The sequence below is a fragment of the Garra rufa genome, chromosome 4 (assembly GCF_049309525.1).
Source record: "Garra rufa chromosome 4, GarRuf1.0, whole genome shotgun sequence".
NCBI classification, from domain to species: Eukaryota; Metazoa; Chordata; class Actinopteri; order Cypriniformes; family Cyprinidae; genus Garra; species Garra rufa.
The window spans coordinates 20,259,611-20,273,200 of record NC_133364.1 but is presented as its reverse complement, the minus strand read 5'-3'; the positions used below and the strand labels follow the sequence as shown (position 1 = coordinate 20,273,200).

Here is a 13,590-nt window from a genome sequence, read left to right as displayed (position 1 = left end):
TGACATAAAAATATATTTTGTAATATCAATCAGTGCAAACAGTGCTATCTGCTAGCAAACTTTAGCGATTTTTTGCAAACGTTTATTTACAGAACAACACCATAAACACAAACACAAGATTAAAGGTAATATACATATAATGAAAAATTGTCATAAATATCCTTATTAATGGCAAAAATTACCTATATTTATAAGTCTGCTTGCTCGAGTGAGCAGGCATGTTGGAAAATGGAAATTTCTCTTAGCCCTTCGTTTGAAATGAGGTCCCGAAAATTCTTTGTTTGGAGGCCTATCTGGCCCTTCCCCTTCCCCCTACCCTTCCAACCTAACGAGAAATGAGACACCCCTAGCACTTCACCCCCCCCCCGGAGCCAAGCCAGCTCTTCTCACCTTTATTCATAGGTTGGGGGGAAGGTGAAAGGTGAAATGGCAAGTTTAAAAGTGACACGAACGACCCTCATTAACAATTGTGAGGTTAGATGTTTGAAAGGTTGTGAAAAAAATGGAGGCACCAGTGCAATCACTTTTTTTGTGTGAAAATAAATAAATAATTTCTTCATTTTTGCTTATAAAGGTATAGGAGTAATACATCATTCTGACCTGTAACGGGTCCATTTTTATTTTAGTGCACTCACAATAGCCTATAAACAACTCATGCGTTTATAAAATAAAGGAAAACAGAAGATGCGCTTTCTGCCGTCTGTTCTTGAACATCGCTTCACAATGAACAAAAGCTTTAAATTACCACTTTAAAACGAAATAATTCAAATCGAAAATAGAAACGTTCATTATGTAATCTGTAGGCCTAAAGATTTAAAGATATTTCTATATAAAGGCACGTCCAATTTAGAAATGGCGAGAAATTTTTCTATTTATCTCCATTATTGATGAATGTCTAAAATATAAAAGTAAGGAAAAGCCTAAAACAGGGCTGATTATATTTATTTTATAATTCTATTAAAATTATAATGTTATAGAATATACTATAAAATAATTATAATTACAAATTATACTGGCATAGAGTATATGTAAAACTTTAATAATTGTAGCTGCTTATATTTTCAGATTTTATGTTTCTCTGTTCTATATATCTTAAAATTTAGAGGATTTGCTGCAACGCAATTTTGTCCGATATGCAAATTATTTATTAGCCTATTAGTATTTTAATCCATAAAGCAAATGCTTTAAAAACACCTTTAAAAAATACTATTTTTGCATCCAGATGCTTTTAAAGAACTTTTCAATATACATGTTATCTTATATCTTAAATGAACTTGTATCTTAAATGTAAACCATGATTTCGTTGTATTCCCTGTGTAACGAATCTCTTACTTATAGCTACATTTTAGGTGCGTCTGAGCTTTGTTGTTTATGGTTTTTTTAAAAATCAAGAGTTGCGCGCACTCAACAAAACTGACAAGACTCATTTGAACGCTTCTGATAGACATTGCATTCCTAACCCAACAGAATCGTGTGTGGTTCGTTATAACACTGTAAAAACGCCTAAAAAGAATTACGGTGCAGATTATCTGATCTTAATGTAATGCCGCAATTTACATTTTCTATTCATTTTCATTTTATTGTCAACAGACGTAATATATTGATTTTGTTTGGGCAGGGGAATATGTCCAATTTAGTGGCATTTTTTGGCCCCAGGTCAAGCCTTCCCCAGCCTTACACACGCTCCGCCTATGATACTAACTATATATATACCCTTAGAATATATAGCCTATATATACCCACTTAGAATAATTTTCTTCCCGACCCGACACGCTAAATTTAATTCTCATTTCCAGAATCTCACATTTAACCATTTGGAAACAATGTCGAGTATAAAACTTTTTTCGCAGTACATCCATTATATTTCCATGTTCCACTTTTAAGACGTATTACAGCCCTGCATTTTAGTCCGTCAAAGATCAAATGCGGGCTAAAATTATATTTTAGACATTCAGTGGTGATTTAAAAAAAAATTGCAGCGCTGGAGGAACCACGAGACCAGGCTACCATGACGGTCCTGTTAGCAGCATTGAGCGCACGTTCAGCACAGCTTGGAAGGGTTCCTTGTTTAAAGCTTACCACAAAACACTGGCAAAAGTAAATACCATGACTGTCTAATAGTAAGGAGATATTTTAATTATTTATTTAGAAACTACTGTTTTCTGAGTCAGTGATGATGCAGTTAACAGTCCTCATATCCTCGTTGGACGCGCGCCTTTAGAGAGAAATGCATCTCTATGGACTAGCTACATAATAAAAACAGTTTTTGTTTTCTATTTGTTTTTTTCGTTAAGTAGTAATTTAAGTCTTTCTACATATTTATTTATCATGTCTGACAAAAAAATAACGGTTAAATATTTTCCACTGAAAAAAAAATGTAACTGATCGAGCTTGAGCCTTCATGTCCTAAAAATGTGTTTTGCTCTCTCCGCACAAACGATTGGATATGCACCTAATAGCGCATATTTATATCTATTATTATTTATTTCTTTTATTTTACATCTATGGATTTTAGTTTAGCCAATTCGTGATTTGAGAAGGCAAATTGAAAGAGTAGGTCAACTCACTGTCTGCCGCTTGGTCTTTAAGAAACAAAAAGCTTACGTTTAACGAACAAAAATGCTCCAATTTTTTTTTCTAAATTAACTTAATAAAAAGGAAACGAAATTATAAATACTTTGCCGTTACATACAGAATGAATTACCGATTATGGCGCCAGATATTGAAACAACAGACATAAATACTGTCCAAATAGCCCTCTTTGTGCAGGGCTTGGCCACAGAATGTTGTTCCTTGCGCCACCTGGTGGATATTATATGAAGCGCAACAACGTTTTAAAAAAACCTAAAAAAGCCCCTGCAGGCCGCCGCGTGGCGACGCGTGCTGAATTGCAGGCTGCCGCGTGAAAAAAGACGCATTTTTAATGGCCAGATCTGTATTTCGTCATAACTGTTTTGCATCTCTGAGCAAAACACAAAGTTTTTTTTGTTACTGAATGAATCAGCATTTGAATGAATCAGTTGAATGAATGACTCAATATATTTTCTTTTTACTAAGTATTTTTTCTCCAAAATCATTTAAAATATCAGTACTATCTGAATTTATTGATCAAATGTTAGAATTTGACACAAAAGATGATGCATACATTTAATTAGGTTGGGAAAAAAATGGCCTTATAAAGGTAAAAATGCCCAGAAAATGTTAATTTAAACTTGAAGGCTAATTTCTGTTACTCCTGCACACTAACCATCTCTCAAAATATGAAAAAAAAAAAAAAAAAAAAAAAAACTCTAAAGCTTTGGGAGTTCACTCTCCATGGCAGACCTAAAATCAGAATATATTGAGATATCTTTATTTATTTTTCGTACACCCTTACAGTATATAAATAGATAACAAAACAGAATTTCAACTATTATAGAAAGATAGATTGTATATTAAAAGTGATGGCAGCATTATTGCACAATAACCATACTAAATAGAAAAAAAAAACTTTGCTCACACTTTATATTAGGTGGCCTTAACTATTATGTACTTGCATCAAAAAGTACAATGTACTTAATGTGGTCATATTGCATTGCAGAACACTTTTGCTTCTATGAAGGTGGGATATGGGTAAGGTTAGGGACAGGTTTGGTGGTATAGCTTTGTTTAAGGGTGGGTTAGGGTGTAAGGGATGGGTCAACAGTGGTAATTACAGAAATTAATTACAAATGTAATTGCATATAGGTTTAAAAAAAAAAAAAAAAGATAAATACAATGTAAAAACATGTATGTACACAATAAGTACATTGCACCAAATGATTCATTTAAATGTAAGTACATATTAGTTAAGGCCACCTAAAGATAATGATGATTAACAAGTATTCAAAAAGTAAACAAATGTAATCAGTTACGTTATTTTTATTAAGTAATTGAAATAGTTACACTACTTATTAGATTTTAAATAGGTAACTTGTAATCTGTAACCTAATACATTTACAAAGTAACCTTCCCAGCACTGATAGAACAATCATGGAAAGAAAGAGTTTGTATTCAAAGCAATGACATTATTATTTAGCTATAACCAATAATAAATAGACAGATATGTGAACCTGGACCACAAAACCAGTCTTAAGTATCATGGGTATGTTTGTAGCAATATCCAAAAATACATTGTATGGGTCTAAATTATAGTTTTTTCTTTTATGTCAAAAATCATTAGGATATTATGGAAAGATTGTGCTCCATGAAGATATTTTGTAAATTTTCTAACGTGAATATATCAAAACTTAATTTTTGATTAGTAATATGCATTGCTAATAACTTTAAAGGACAACTTCCAGATTCTAGATTTTCAAATAGTTGTATCTCGGCCAAATATGGTCATATCCCAACAAACCATACATCAATGGAAAGCTTATTTATTTAATTGTATACATATCTGTTTAAAAATGTAGCCTTAAGACTGGTTTTGTGGTTCATGGTCACATAATAAAAACAACAAAACAGTCAAAGATAGATAGATAGATAGATGTTTAATTTATTGGCAGTGTTTAATTTAGTTTTGGAATAATCGTGATAATTCTGGAACTATAAAAATGAAATTAACGTTTGTTCTCGTAATGGCGAGACAGTGGCAGAGTGCAAGTGTTGTGGGTGTGGTACTGCAGCGTGCCCATGGACGCCGGTCGTAGAGAGAGGTAGGGGGCCGTTGCAGCGTGCCTTTCTCTCTCGCACTCTCTGTGAGCGTCCCGCCCCCTTTGCCACTGCCATCTCTTGGCTTTCCCAGAATGCCCTCTGTCTGAGAGCACTGGCCTGAAATAAAACTATGAGGGCCTGCACAGAGAGAATGGGAGCTTTGTCTCAGCTGCCATTTACACTGTCTGGGGGCATAGAGACAGAACTCAAAGAGAGTGTCTGATTGCAAATTAGCACAGCCCAGGGCTCAATGCTCCCTACACTCATACACACTGACGCACTGGCGGTGTGAGGCGTGGAGAAAGTTCTGCATTAAACGCCGCTGAAGATCATTACGCCCTTTAGTTCTATTGAATAGTGCCACATTTCAGTCAGGGCCACAAAAAATAATTAGCAGCAGGCTTCTCTTGAGCTGACTTGTGTATGACCGAAGCATTCGGGCTTGTTTAGTATGCAAGCGATGCCGGGTCTGAATTTGTGATTAGCTGAAAGACAAAAGGTGCAGCCGGTGCACCGCAGGAGCGACGTCTCTACTTCAGCGGGCCTCTCGCTGCGTTTCACAGTGATTGACATGCGTCAGAATATCGCATGCAGTTTGTTACACGATGACTCTATTTGGCGTGTGATTTCGCCATCTTTATCTTATAAATGCAGGTGTAATCGTTTTGAATCCTTTGACCTAAATAGATTCTGGCCAAGTATTTTCAAGGTAATCGCCTGCCTGAGGAAGCAATTTCTAACCAGCAGTTGTGTGTATTAAATGTCAAACAATCAAATCTTTCCCTGACTTTCTGATTTATAAATTTGGAGCGCGTGCTGGTATTGATGTCTAACTTTTTTCTTCCATATATTTATTTATTTTATTAATGCTGGAGACGAGAATAAGTTTCACACAAACATGTGATGTCATGCGAACTCAACAACCCTTCGTTATAATCTGCTTGCCACCGTCTCATGTTAATTCCCATGAGGCCGCTTTGTGTAGGACATAAACACACGCGCGTTCACACATAGGACACAATTCGGCCCTTTAATCTGATTAGCTGTGTGTGTATGGATGAACCTGGGTTCATCGAGTTTGTTCCTCTACTTCTGCTTTAAACAGTGGTGAAGCAATGACTTCGGTATTTATAAAAAAAAGTCTGATTTTTGTGCCCAGAGGGGAAAAATGCAAGACGAGTTTTGAAATACACCTTAAGCCATCATACCTGTCAACACCAGCCCTTTATCAGAACTAATATTTTACTTGAGTGTTAAAAAGATGCACTGGTGTTAGTTATTTATTCAGTTATGTCAGCCCTATCCTTTTAACTACAATTCTTTAAATACATTTCTACCTGGTTTATTTTTCTTCTTTAATAACATGTTCTGGTCAAGTAATGTTTTAAGATATTATTTTATATTTTATTTTATTTTTAACACATTTATTGAATAAATATTGTCTTGTTTGCAACAAAACTTCTGTGCCTGACAGATAAAACTTTACTCTCTCTCTTTGAAGTGGCTGTTTTAAGTCAAATATTTTCTTATGAGTAGGTATTGCGTTTAGAAATACATTTGTGAAATTGTTATTCTTGACTACGAACCACAAATTCAGCAGACTTGACAGACTTGAGCCCTGAAGCAGGAAAAAAAAATCACACTAATGGGCTCTGAGAGCCAATATTAGAATTATGACTGAATTTTGTTCTAAACAGTTATTTTCTATTAAAATTATTTTTTTCTGTTAAAAAATGTAACACATTCTATAATTATATTGAACATCTAGACACAAATTCTTAATATTAATGTTGCAATTTATGTGATAACGTCCTTAAATAATGAATGAATGATTGAATGAATGCATGACTTGCATCACAGTGTTAGCCAAAACCTGATGAAAATGCCCTTCAAAATTTCTTTGATAGCACACACACACACACACACACACACACACACACACACACGCGCGCACACACACACACACACACACACACACACAGGTTTAACATTGTATCACATGATAGCCTGAAGTCCTTCTCACTTAACCGATTTAATCTGTTTGTGACTAAAAAGTTTTTTTGTAGTTTATAACTATAACTATAAATGAAAGTGTATGTTAATATCGTTGGTATAAAGGCTTCTGAAAGTTGATGCCAAGGTTCTATAAAACACATCGTAATACAGATACAGCTATCATAATTGATACATATAATATTTAAAAGGTCTATTATTTTCATATAAATGTCTAGTATAAACGTCTGATAATAAATCATGGTGATAAACATGTAAACATTTTAGTGGTCACATTTTATTTGAGTATCTTACTGATTCATATTACACAATTGTAGATTGTGTCTTTTAAATAATGTCACAGTAAATCAAATACAGTAAAAGCAAAAAAAAAAAAAAATCTCATTTATATCACCACAGTGCCTGAGAGAAAAAAAATACATAAATTATCTTTATTTTTTGTAACATTCTGTTAGGTCTCTTTGAGCAACTGTTTACACTTATGACCCCCTTGGTCATGTACTTTACTAGCTTTCTTTATTTAGTTGCTTTTAAAAAGTTATTTTCATTGTACTATCCAAGAAGTAAAATACATATGCTTAACTAACTTGAGCATTAAAAATGATGGGAATAAATGGGTTAAACGACGGACATCTACAAACATTTATGAAAAAACTTTATAGAATAGTTAAACGCCTTTAAATATTTAATATGTAGACATTTATACTAAATGATAACGTTACCTAAATTATTTTATTACCACTGCATAAATCGGCAAGGCAACAGGTAGTATGTCTTATTTATTTTTTCAGGGATGAGCAAATATAATTCCTAACACCCTCTTCCTTATTAAAAAGTCTTAATATCAAACATCAAGGATGTTTTAAAACCACACTTTTATTTACTTTGCTTTTATTTACGTATGGTGTTTGTGTCTATGAGATCAACCACAAGAAACGTCTCAAGGCGAAACTTTTTACCTCAGATTTGTCTTCGGTTTGAAAACGCACTGCATATTCGTCGAGCTGCTAGTCTCTGAGGTAAATCTGCCGAACGGGTCGAGCACGACGGGCCCGTGAATTAAAAAAAGAAAGCTCACTGCCACCACCATTTTATATCCAATGTGAATAAGAATAAACAGTGTGTTATTTAGTGCTGATATTAGGTCAGCGGCTGCTGTCTGGCTCTTGTGTAACGGTCGGTGCGCGCGCTCGCGCGCTTGTGTGCGAGTGTGTGTGTGTGTGTGTGTGTGTGTGTGTGTGTGTGTGTGTGTGTGTGTGTGTGTGTGTGAATCACAGTTCACCTTAGTTGAACTTGTGTGATCTAGTTCACGGTAGTGTGAGGCTGTTGGTCCGGTCCGGTGGCTGTAGGGAGGATGAACAGCTCTTCTTGATGATTACAAAAAACCAAACTACCCTTAAAAGACGCAGTGTGTCGTCACGTTTTTGTGTGGATGAGAAGCTTGTGATAGTTTGCTCGCCGACAGCCTGTATTAACGGTCGTGTGTTAACCTCGTTAAAGTGTCCGCCCGACAGAGAATTTCAGCCTGAACTTGAATAATCAAAACGGTCGTCGTGGTTTTCCCAACGACTCCCGTCAAGTTTCTTTTGTTTGTTTGTTTTGCCGTTGCCCGTTTCTAACGACAACTAAAGGAGCACATCCAGATGAAGCTAAGAAGCGGATGAAACGCGGACGTGAATAATGTAAGTTTGCCGTTATTATAATTTACTTACTCCTCTCAGTCCTGTTTTTCTTCATTGTTTTTATTTCGCTGTTAAGCTTGAAATTACATGCGCCAATCATACGAAGCCGGCATATGGGGCATTATTGAACTGTAGCCTAGTTTTCACAGCTTATTTTCCTGGCATCAAATGTAAAATATCTGCCGAGCACGCACTCGAATGAATTAAACGAGGAATAACTCGTTTTATTAGTGCATATCGAGAAGAATAATAGAGTTATAAACACATTAGAGATAGAAAAGAGGTCAGTTTCTCATGGGCAGACGTTTTTGTTCATGCTTTTCAAATAATCGATCGTGCTACTCTCTTATTTGGGTTTGTGTAGATTTTTTTCTGTTCTCTGAAAGCACCACGAGTCTGATCTGGTCTTATTTAACAGAAAAATAAATCTAGTATGTGTATTGCATACATATATTTCAACCAGGCTTATGAATTATAAAATACAGACCTATTTCACCCCATCTGTATCAAACTAGACTGAGGATGTCGACAGTGTGTCATAGTGAAATGAATAAATTAATCCTAACTTGTGTTATTACAACTAAAATAAAATATAACGTCTTTCTAATGAAAATTCATGCTCTAATATCTTAGTTCTAATTATCTTCCTTGACTGTCATGCATAAACAAAGTCCTCAGACAATATGCCCCTTTTAGAGTTTATGATTATAGTTATCAAAATACATGCCAGTTATGTGACCAGGTTTTATTTCTCTAAATGCACATTGCTATTGTTGTAGATGTTTATTTATTTTTAACAGCCAGTGAGAATTGAGCTTCTTCTGAAATGTTAGACTGTGTGTGTGTCTGTGTGTTGCAGTGGTGCTCGAAATGGCGAAAATCTCTTTCGGACTCAACTCAGAGATGGAATGTACGTCCACCTTTTATCTGGTATGATTTTATCTTTATCTTATTCTTTTAATTTTCCAGAGTAAGCAACTCAGTGTAAATACTTGATTGTGATTATAAAGCTAAAAGTGAGATTAATGGTATGTTTTGTATGTACATCAGATGTTACTACTGAATAATATAAACTGCAGCTTCATGCGTGTTTATTACATATGTGTTTTGTAATGTATTATTAACAGTGCATGGATTCGTGCATCTCATTATTTGTCTATGAGGCTTTGCCTCTGGTTGTTGACCACTCTGTGTGTTACACACACATGCTATAACATGTTAACCAACATCCTTTGAGATTTGTTATGCTGACTGTGCGATTACTAGCCTAGGTTAATATGGCCTGCCTATGCTCTAATTTCCTTGTGTGAAACATAAATAAGCAAACCTCTTTTTTTTTTTTTTACTTAAATACACTTTAAATATATTTCAAAAGCACATTTTGTTCACCGCCAGATTTATTTATCCATTCGTGAAATGTGTTTTGTATTTGTTGTCAGTGGAGTGCATTAGAGAAATTTAGATGTGCAGCTTTAGTTGTCCTTGTCGTTGTTTGTTTGCATTCTGACTAATAGAAATAGCTTCTAAAACTAAGCAGATTTTTTTTTCTTTTATTTAAGTATGAAGATGTTTTGGGAATTTTTAAGGTGTTACATAAAACCTCAGTCAGATGTTTAACATATGCGTGGCTCTTAATGTCACTGTAAACAACGGCATTCATTATTTTGAAAGGTCTATTTATTTGTATTTTTTTCCACGCATGTTTTTCTAAGTCATATACCTTGTGAGAGAGGAGGAGACAGAATGCAAAATACAGATGATGTCAGCACTTCAAAACAACTGAAGAAAAAGGTCGTCAGTCATTTCTGCAATCTGTTTCCAGTTGTCTTAATGTTGTCACTCAGCGCTCGAGTTATCTTGCCAAAAATATATTTTCATTTACATCTCCTGTCGGGGAAATAACCAAACCGTCGTCGAACACAGAGCTACGTAACCCAAGGCAGGAAGGCTCAGGCCAGGCCGATGCTGAGAGCGCACGACCGAGGCCAGATCGCATTCTTGCTGAGTTCGTAAAGTGTGTGTGCACGCTGGAAGTGTCTTTCCATGACTGGCCCCTGGTGCTACAGCCACGCCAAACTGTCAATCCCACAGGAATGTCTCCCCAAACTCTCTGCAACAGATGACAGAAATTTGGCGTATGGTATTGTCATATTCTTTTTCTCTCAGACTTTTTTTTTTTTTTTATCGTCCCTCCTCTGCTTTTGTGCTCGACCTTAAGTTTTGCAGTGCGCTCTCCCCTTTTTCCCCTCGCTGCGTTTCAGCAGAGACAGAAGGCCAAACATGTAATGTGTCAACATGACCTGGACTCGGTACTGTAATCTGAGCATTTTGCTTGGCCTTTCGAAACGATTTGATAATGACGACGACTCGTTACCGCCATCTTTTGCTAAAACGCTTCGAAAATCGCCAGATAATTGAGCAAAGCCAACCAAGCCCTTCAAGATTACAAAGAGGCGAACAATCCTATGCACTCTTTGCGCAGACAGAGTCGTAAATTCATCTGTCTCATCGCTGGCCCACATCCAAGCCGGTTTACCTCAGCTAACCCTACGAAGAAAAAAAAAGCATACATCATTTGAAATTTAAAATGCAATCACCACAGGGAGGGGAGGCGCCTCGTCTAACCTGACACATTCACACAATCAATCCTTGCTTTTGTGCGGCGCTCAGATGATTTGAGGGGCCTGTAGTGTCAGCTGAGGTCAGGGGCGTGTCCTGAGCTTTTAGCCTGTAGCCTGTCTGAAGCTGGCACTAAAAGGTTGCACAGATGTGAGGAAGAGCCGTTAGAGCGATGCGTGTCCGACAGGACATTATAGAGTACTGGGGGACGTGTCTAAGCTGCTCAGATTCAGAGTGCAGCAGAGGACAGTCAGACTGTGACACACATTCTGTAGTCACGAGGTTGTGTTTTACCTGTCATGCAGGGAGACGTCAGGTGACGCATTTTGCGAGTGCATGTGCATGGAGGAACTAAGGTCGTGCGTGTGATTTATGTGCGTCGGCGAGTGCGCGCGTTCGTTTTAGAGAGGGAACTTGTGGGTATGAGCGAGGAGCTCTTAAGTGCTTGACCTAATTTCGCAGGCAGAGAAGAATTCGGCAGTGAAGGCCTTCCTCTGTTAGTGTGAGGTTGCTGTGCTGGGTGTTTCCTCCCAGGGTCTAACAGGAAGCTCATGTTTGAGTTCATTTGAGGACAGGGAGAAGGCTTTTCTTTCCACTGTGGATCGTTCTGGAGAGGGGGAGAAAGCCTGGGCCTCAGCTCTGAATCGCCCTTCTGCAATCTGGCATGTGTTTTAGCTCCTTATACTGCTGTATTGTCTGTTTTGGCTGAACTTGGGTTTTTTTGCTCTTGCCAAGAAAACATCTATTTTTTGGGCTTACAGTGAGCAGAAGCTGAGATCCTGAGTCAAAAATGACTTAATGAATCCTGTGAGCAAATGAAACAATCCCCTGCAGGGTTCTTTTCTGCTTCCTCTGGTTCGGTTTTACATTCCAGGCTCAAGTGAGCCGGGTCGTGACCCATTAAAATGCTGCGCTGTTCGCGACGGTTTTGGATGAATGTTCACTGTTATTAGAATGCATTAGTGTTTGTGCTTTGAATTGAGTTTTAGCGAATGCACATACACTGTAATTTGTTGTTCACAGGTACGGGGACTTTGGACGACGCTGACAGACATGCGTGTTGCAGGACTACGCAGGTCAGAGACATTTTGGCAAAGTCATGCATCCATCAACACACATTTGCAGTGTCACTCCATGCCACAACAAGCCAGCTTTATAAAGGAATTCATATTTAGGATTACTTGAAAATACGTTTATTAAATTCACAATTTTTACATTTACACTACCAGTCAAAAATGTTTTGTTTTTTTTATGCTCACCAAGCCTGCATTTCTTTATATATATATTTTTACTATTTAAAATAACGTTTTTTTATTTGAAAATATTTTATAATGTAATTTATTCCTGTGATCAAAGCTGAAATTTCAGCGTCATTATTCCAGTCTTCAGTATCACATGATCCTTCAGAAATCAGCTGATTTGCTGTTTAAGAAACATTATTATTATTATTATCAATATTTAAAACAGTTGAGTACATTTTGTTGAATAGAAAGATCCAAAGATCAGCATTTATCTGAAATAAAAAGCTTAACATTAACATTATACGCTATACCATTTCAAAGCTTGGAGTTAGTGGGGGAGAAAGAAAAATTATAGAAATTAATACTTTTATTTAGCAAGGATGCTTTAAATTGATCAAAAGTGACATTTATAATGTTACAAAAGATTTCTATTTCATATAAAATTTTTCAGAGCTTTCTATTCATTCAAAAACCTGAAGAAATTATGCTTGGCTGTTTTCAACATAATAATAATAAAAATAATAATAATAAATGTTTTTTTGAGCAGCAAATTAGAATATTAGAATGATTTCTGAAGGATCATGTAACTGGAGTAATGATGCAAAAATTAGTGTTGAAATCACAGAAATAAATTACATTTTAAAATATATTCAAATAGAAAGCAGTTATTTTAAATAGTAAAAATATTTCTAAATTGTACTGTTTTACTGCACTTAGAATCAAATAAATGAAGACTTGGTGAGCAATAGAGACTTCTTTAAAAAACATTAAAAAAAATTTGATTGGTAATGTATATGTATTAATTTAGCAGATGCTTTTATCCAAAGTGACTTAGGCATATTGGATGTAAAAACATTTAAAGTACTTTGTAAATTTGACCTAAATGTTCAAAAGTTTACCCAATAATATTTATTTAACATATTTCATAATATTATATATTCATTGTTTTACAGTCCTAAATGCATACTGCAGCCAGTCTGCAGGCTCGCAGTGTTCGTGTGGTCTCTTTGAAATGTGAATTCTGTGTGGGAGGCCTCTCTATTCATCTTCCGTGAGCGTTTCATGTTGGTCGTTTAGTGAAGGAAGAAGATATCAGGTACTCTAGACATGTCCTTTCCAAATTAAAATGTACATGATATGCATTGCATAATCGTAAATGTTCTGATACTCGATTACATGTTCAGAACATCATACGCTTTCATCAGACAGCAGGGTTGTTCAAATGTAGGGCATGTCTTTGAGAGCGTATTTCTATGGTGTGCAGGGCAGAAAAATGATGAGGATTGACCTGTTAGTCTCCCATTGCATCAGTTTGACTGAAATTAGAGGCAGATTTGGGATGAAAGCTTCGCAGTATC

The 13,590-nt window shown here is 36.0% G+C and overlaps 1 protein-coding gene across 2 annotated transcripts in view; it reads left to right on the top strand.

Annotated features, from left to right (window-relative positions):
- The first annotated feature begins 8,010 nt into the window (after positions 1-8,010).
- Positions 8,011-13,590, top strand: part of pparaa (peroxisome proliferator-activated receptor alpha a) — a 70,055-nt gene continuing 64,475 nt past the window's right edge. Inside the window, exons 1-3 of one of the 2 annotated variants that reach the window (XM_073838824.1) lie at positions 8,011-8,372; positions 9,232-9,302; positions 12,015-12,067. The gene's annotated coding sequence lies outside the window, so the exon portion shown is untranslated. The remainder of the gene's footprint in view (positions 8,373-9,231; positions 9,303-12,014; positions 12,068-13,590) is intronic. The other variant, XM_073838825.1, reaches the window with a different exon arrangement.